This window comes from Miscanthus floridulus, chromosome 17 (genome assembly GCF_019320115.1).
Source record: "Miscanthus floridulus cultivar M001 chromosome 17, ASM1932011v1, whole genome shotgun sequence".
Lineage (NCBI taxonomy): Eukaryota > Viridiplantae > Streptophyta > Magnoliopsida > Poales > Poaceae > Miscanthus > Miscanthus floridulus.
The window spans coordinates 45,397,477-45,405,272 of NC_089596.1; positions in this window are offsets into that span (position 1 = coordinate 45,397,477).

Below are 7,796 nucleotides of genomic sequence, written 5' to 3' on the forward strand. Positions count from 1 at the left end.
ACTAACTTGAACAAACCGATTGTGCTGGGGCACCTGAAAATGGTCTTTGCTATGTCTTCTTTAGCCATGAAAATTTGGTTGTATCCTGCATTGCCGTCCATGAAGCTAATAACCTTGTGCCCGGCTGCTGCATCTACCAATATATCAGCTATTGGCATCGGATAACCATCCATGGGTGTGGCTCTGTTTAGATCCCTGAAATCGATGCAAACTCATAATTTTCCATTCTTCTTATATAGAGGGACAATATTCGATATCCACTCTACATTTTGGCACGGTCAGATAAACTTTGCCTCTAGTAACCTTTCATTCTCCTTTTTGATATCATCAAGCACGTTCGGGTTGAATCTCCTTGGAGCCTGTTTAAATGGCCAATATCCAGGTTTGATTGGCAATCGATGTTCGACAATTGACCGGTCTAGACCAGGCATTTCATAGTACTCCCAAGCAAAACAGTCTTTAAATTCCTTTAATAAATCAACTAATTCCCGTTTATACTTAGGGTCCAACTTGGCACTTACATACGTCGACTAGGTCTATCTCTAGAACCAATATCCACTTCCTCTAATTCATTGGCCGACGTGAAACCATGTCCTAATTTGCCATCTGTACCATCTATTGGATTATCCATTAAGACAAATTTTCAAAGCAGACTGCTTGGATCGGCTATTGGCTTTCATCATTGATTCTAATGAAGCCTCCTTCCCATAACTTGCCAGAAAAGCATTTGAAGTCTCCTAGCTCCCAAAAGACTGGATCGGCTATTGCAATACTTATAGACTCATCAGCATGAACCAGTTCGACATCATCTCCATGCCATTGAAACAAACACTGATGCATGGTCGATGGTACGCAATAGTTCGCATGAATCCAATCACGACCAAGGAGCAAACTGTATGACCCTTTTCCATCGATGATGAAGAATGTGATGAGCAGAGTCTTACTCCCGATTGTTAGTTCAACATTTATTGCCCCCCGGGTCTTAGATGCATTACCTCCAAAATCCTTAAGCATCATGTTAGTCTCCATCAGATCTCCTGGTCCCTTGCCAAGTTTACGAAAAGTGGTATAAGGCATGAGATTGATAGAAGCACCTCCATCCACCAACATCTTATTCATCGGCTTCCCATCAACCAAACCTCTCACATATAAAGCTTTTAAGTGTCGATGCTTGACTGGTTTATCAAATATTGCTTGTTGTATAACCATCAACTTGGTAACTATCTCCTCATACTCCAATTCATCAAAATCCAAATAAACTTCTTGATCTACCGGAGCTCTGAATTCTGATGGCAATAGAAAAGCCATTTAAATATTAGCCGATGGTTGCTTTCTATCGGTTGTTTGCTTAGCATGCCATACTTGAGGTTTGCCAGATGCCTGAGCCTGTTCCACCTCTTTATTCCTTAGGCATTGCACCCTTCTCTTCTGGCTTCTTATTAAACCTCCTAGACACCAATGGCCTTCCTGCCAAACATATTCTCTCTCATTGCCTTATTCTTCATAATCAGCCCAATCTTGATCGACAACTCTTTTCCCCAGCCGATTATGAATACTTCCATTTTTAAGCACCGATCCATGTTATTATGGTGATATGCATCTTGAGCATGGATAGACCGGCGGTTGACCTGAGATTGCCTAAACTCCCAATACTGACCGCTGCACTTTGGATAGTTACTCCTAGTAGGCAACTTCAAACCTTCGTTCCAGCAATGTCTGAAGAAAGGACAATTCCAATGCAATTCAGTCTGCCTTCTTTTGTACCTCTCTTTCTCCTATTGACACTGGTGCTCTTGCTTTTCCAACCAACGCTGATAATCCTTTTCCTTCTGCCGCTGCCATTTATTCAACAGAATTCAAGATGTAACTCGCGGCTTCATCGCCCCTTCCTTTGATGTTTCTCCTTGCTCATATCGGCTCTTTTGCTTTGTCATGATGCCTTTTAATTTCCCTGTATTCGTTGGCCGATATTTGCATCTTGGGATCGACTGTTCTAGCTTCTCTTGATTTGGTTGATGTTAGGACCTTAGTCTTTCCTTTGAGCAGCCTAGCATCAACCATGTTTTGATCTCTTGGGAAAGGATTATCAACTTTCATTTTTCAAGGCATATCAAATTTGAGCCTTCCTTGCTGAATAGCCCTCTGTATATGCTGCCAGAAAATTCTACATTCATTAGTGGAATGAGAAGTAGTGTTATGGAACTTATAGAACTTCTTATTCTTCAACTGTTAAGGGGGCAACATAACATGATTATCGGGCAACTTGATCTGCCCCTTCTCAAGCAAGAAATCGAAGAGCTTGTCCGATTTTGTGACATCAAAGTCATAGCTCTCCTTGACTCCTCTTCCCCAAGTATTTGGCACCATTACTGTTTTCTTGCCCTAATTCCATTCAGTCGCAGCAACCTCTTCTTCTTCATCTTCATAGCTGTCATTGCCTAAGATGCATTATAAGCTTCGACCACTATGGTACTCTTCTGGAATCGGGTATCTCTGCGCATACTCTAGAATTGGCTATTGAGCGCTGCCACTCGTTGAGCCAATTGACCCAAGTTGTCAAATTCTTGTTCCAGCAGTTTTTCTTTCCACATTGGCAGCATTCCCTGAATGGCTAAAGTAGCTAGCTGATCATCAGCTAAGTTTAATGAGAAGCTTAAGTTCCTAGTCTCTCGGAACCTCTGAAGAAACTTAGTGCCCAATTCATTAGTCTTCTGCCTTATAGTTGTTAGATCATAATCATCTTTTCTCCAGTCCTAGTATAAAAATATGTATGAAATTTCTTCTCGAGGTCAACCCAGTTGGCAATGGAGTTGACTAGTAGTGATGAAAACCAAGTGATGGATGACCCTAACAGGGACAATGAGAAGAAACGAACTCAATGGGCCTCCTCAACTGATTTCTTGCCCAATTGTGTAACATACCGACTGACATGTTCTATTGTGCTTGTACTATCTTGGCTAGTGAACTTGGCAAACTCTAGAAACCTGTAATTTGTAGGAAGAGCGACCAAATCATACCATTCTGGGTATGGGCGTTTGTACAAAAAGGTCAGCCCTTTTGGCTTCAGATCGAACAAATTCTTCATCATCTCAGTCACCTTTAGCAACAACTCGTCAGCATGTGAATTTGGATTTCTCTATACTTGCTAACCCATCTGTGGATTGAAATCCCGTGTGCCCTGATACCCTGGATTCAAAATCATGTGAAGGGTGCTATAATCTATGCCATAATGATACCCCTATGGAATCTCTATCTGTTGGTTCCTTTGCTGGTTTGTTGCTTGAAGTCTCTGATTGTAGACATGAGGATCTATATCTCTACGGATCCTTTGAATTGATGGTCCTATTTTTTGAGCCAACGATGGTATGTGGCCTGATGTGCCAAAATTAATCACCTGGTTCTGAACTTGCCCCACCGGCTGTTGCACATGCTATATTGGTGGTATAGGATTATACTGTGCCTGATTCGTAGTAGTACCTTGAGCTTGTACAGATGAACCCTGAACTGCCTGGACATCATCATTACTAGCTGGTGCTCCTTCTTGATGGCTGGTACCAACTTGATTAGACCCTTGGATTGACGTATGTAGAATGTTGTAATAAGCCAGCCTAGCTTGACCAACTAGAAACCCATGAACCTCCTCTTTTATGGCGTTGTGGAATGTATCCAAGAAAGCTTCATTATGGCTTGACATGGCATCATGAACAGATTTGTTTACAATTTTCGTAAAGAAACGCATGTCTTCAGCTTCAATTGTATCTGTCTGCCCATGTAATAGAACTCTTGGTAGTGGATATTTCTAAACAATTATGTTGTCACGTGTTTTGGTGTAGGACAACAAACACTCGTTCTGAAATTCTTTTATAGCTTTGCCGATGACATCTTTATCTCCATCAGGTAGATCTTCATAATGTACCATAAGGATGTCGTTGTTGTTGTGGACCGCCATGATGATTGTGGGGTCCCACCGGGCATGCCAAGAATGTGTGTTGGCATGAAATTTTGTCCCGTGCCGAGGGCACACGAGCAAGCCAGAAGGGTTCGCTCGATGGAGCTAGAGATCCGCCTAGCTTCAGCGCAGGGATGGTCAATCCTGCGCACTCCTCCCAAGACGTGCTAGTCAATTTGACCCTACAATTGACAAGGAGAGAAAGCTAATCAGTAATTTAAGGCAGAACATGCTGGTGTTGCCAGACAGTCCCGAATGAGCGGCTTTGAGAGCCGATATGGAAGGAAATTGACTAAATAGTCAATTCCAGCATACTCATAAAGATAAATCAATTAAAACTCATGGAAGGTAAATCGGTTATCACTCAGGATAGATCTCGTTATTTAGAAAAACATTAGTCAATGGCAAGAGGATGTCAACAATGATTAGTTGACGTTAAGCCAATGACTACAAACAACCGAATCCCTTTTCTATAAATGAAATAGCTCATCATCATTTAACCATTTAATAAAGGTAAATCTAATGAACATATTAGATCTCATCTATCGCTATGACCAGTGGGGCATGAGGCAGAATCATGTAGGTCGTAATACAATAATAAGATCATGGGGCTAACACACCTTTCAATCTATCTTTACTTCAACAGTCTCGTGACGTGAACTATTCGTGAAAGCACTTGATATCGGCTAAAACAGCCAATTCAGGCATAGCGCATAGTAAAGATCATGCCCTATCAGGAACAGATCTACCAAATAATGATCTCCACTCCACGGTGCTAACCGTGGGGTGTGAGGCAGAATCACACAGGCCGTGATAACGGGCCATGGAACAGTTTTCACTATCCAATAGATCTACTCAAGATCAGACATGACTTAACCGCACACTATGCACGATCAAGATTGACATAAAACAACCGATAAAACAAAACTCATCGTTTAAAATACAGGTTAGATCAAATTTAGATTAACAAACGATGGGTTAAAAAAGATATAAGGCTGATCTAGATCAATCTCGATTGGGCGAGGTGATATTGCTATAATTAAATAAATAATGGAAGCAATAAGCAATATCAGTAACTTAATGAATCTATCTAAAGGAATGCCACCCTTAGATAGAGCCGATAACTTGACCTTAATCTAGTTCGAGCAGTGGAGGTCGACCGGATCGATGCAGCCGTACTTGAACTAGACAAGAGTCGATAACTAGCTTATACCAGAGTCGCAGTGGAGGTCGACCGGATTGATGCAGCCGTACAAATAGAAGTATAAGCCATGACGGTACTTACAGACAAGCAGTGGAGGTCGACCGGATCAATGCAGCTGTACTTACTGAAGAACTCGCCGAGATCTACTCTACTCCTACTCCTAAGGAGTGGCCAGAGCCAAAAAAGTAAGTAACTTGTATTCGATTAATTGTGTGTCTTTTACAATAGCCGGGGTCCAAAATTTATACCCAGAACCTATGCATGATTCCTACCTAAGCACGACTCATCACAATTTTTGGCCCTAGAGAAAACATTCAAAAATTAAGATAACTTGGACTCTAATCTTTCCCTTTTTGCAGAGTCCAACATGCCTTGTCCTAGCGCCGATCGTAGCCTTTGTCGTTATCTGCCTGCGCTATCTGAAGAAAGCCAATTCCCTCTTGGGAGCTTTCGAGTCCCTATGATTCTTCTTCCAAATTTTGGTGTAAACATCGACATTGTGTAAGCGTGGTGCTTATACATTGTTTACCTATGGATACACCCTATATTCCGGGTCATGTGGTAGATCACGGACATGACACTTCCGTTGAGTCCTTTGTAGTCCACTCCCCGATGTAGGTAGCACGTAGGATCTGGTTATGAAGGGGGACAAGCTTTGTTCTTAATCTTCCTTAGTAATATCCCTTATGTGTAGATATGAAGATGATCTTAGCAACGACTATTAGGTGTAATTGCACTAATCAATGTATGCTTTGAATTATAATTAAGAATGACTTAGGAATTATTCCTCTAATATTCTACCTGACCATGCTAATGCCATAGAAAGGAGTACTCTGAGTGATTTATCATTATCATTGATCAATACTTATCATATATATATATCTTATCCTATGACTTACCCCTTTTATGAGTAGAATATTGGTTATGGTTTACTTTTCCATCAATAGTATAAGTTATCAATACTTGTCCATGCTAGATCTTCCCTATGGTAAAAATATAAATAACGATACCTAGAATACTCTCGGGTGAAGTGCTACAATGGTATAATTATCTGTGCACTTGCAGATTCCTTTTCATTCATATCTATATATTCCTCCTAGTCACATAAATTAATAAAGAACTATTTACTATTATTCTAGTAGTAATGCTACATAGTACCCATCAACATTTCTAGCATCATCACTTGGGATGACAGCCTGGTAAGTAATGTTAAGATATGTAGGTATACATTAGGTGACTACTAAAACAAGTGGCAACTTAATAAATACCAACAAGCATTTCTGGCGCCGTTGCTGGGGAAGGTAGCTAGGCAAAGGATGTATTGATAAACTTATACTTATTGATGTGATTGAGATAAACCATATACCCCTGCTCAAGCAAGATTACCCTTATGTTGTCTACTTTCATATCTTATGTAGGGTAATGTATGACCGGTTTTGACCTTCCAACAAACTACATTGACAATCTAGAAGCATTACTTAAGAGAACTAGAGCTAAACTCAAGAAAGTTTTAGCTTTAGGGTCAGAAGACAACCAGATAAAGCGAAGCCTAACACTAGAATTTGAAGCCATGGCTGACAAGACTCTCCGTGAATTCTCTGCTCCAACTACGGCTAACATCCGTACTGGACCGACAACCAATGTCGGAGACAATGGATTCGAGCTCAAGCCGGCTCTCATTAACATGGTGTAAGTGAGCCAATTTTGTGGAAAGGCACATGAAGATGCCAGTGCTCATCTCCAACACTTCCTAGAGATCTGCAACACTTTCACCATCAAGGGAGTAACCAAGGACGCCATACTACTTCGCCTCTTCCCATTCTCACTTTTGGGGAAGGCGAAGCAGTGGTTCTACGCCAACAAAGACAGAAACACTACATGGGATAATTGATCCACTATCTTCCTAGCAAAGTTGTTTCCCACGGGCAAGACCAATGATCTATGTGGGAGAATTTTTTAGGAGCAACATGATGAATCTGTCCCTAAGGCATGGGAACGCTTTCAAGACTATATATCAGAATGTACTCATCATGGAATGGAGAATTGGCTACTCATGTAGATGATCTACCATGGGTTGACCAACTGTACCTGTGAGACCATGGATGCTGCTACTGGAGGTGCATTCTTGTGAATTACACTTCCAGCTACGACCACTCTTGTGGAGAAGATGGCCTCCAACCAAGGCTAGAATGAAGAACATGTTCAGACTCATAAGAGGTGAAGGTATGCATCAACTCAAGGAGGTAGACATGCTATCTACCAAGATGGACCTACTGATGAAGAAGCTCGAAGATCTAGCTTATGAAAAGCAAGAAGTCATGCACATTCATGATTTTCGCATGATGTGTGAAGTATGTGGCAACACTGGGCATTCAAGGAACAGCTGTCCTAAAACACAAGTGGATGTGAACTTTGTTAACAACAACTACTATTGTCCTTAATAGAATCAAGGATGGAACCAGCAACTGAGGCCAAACTACCAAGGTAACCCTCAAGGTAATAATTATAATAACTTCAATCAACCACCCTTGAGAGAATTAATTGCTGGCCAATCTAGACTTATGGAAGGATTATCTAGAAAGGTAGATACCAATGATAAAATTCTAGAGAATATGAATAACAAAATGGATAGCTTTGTTTATG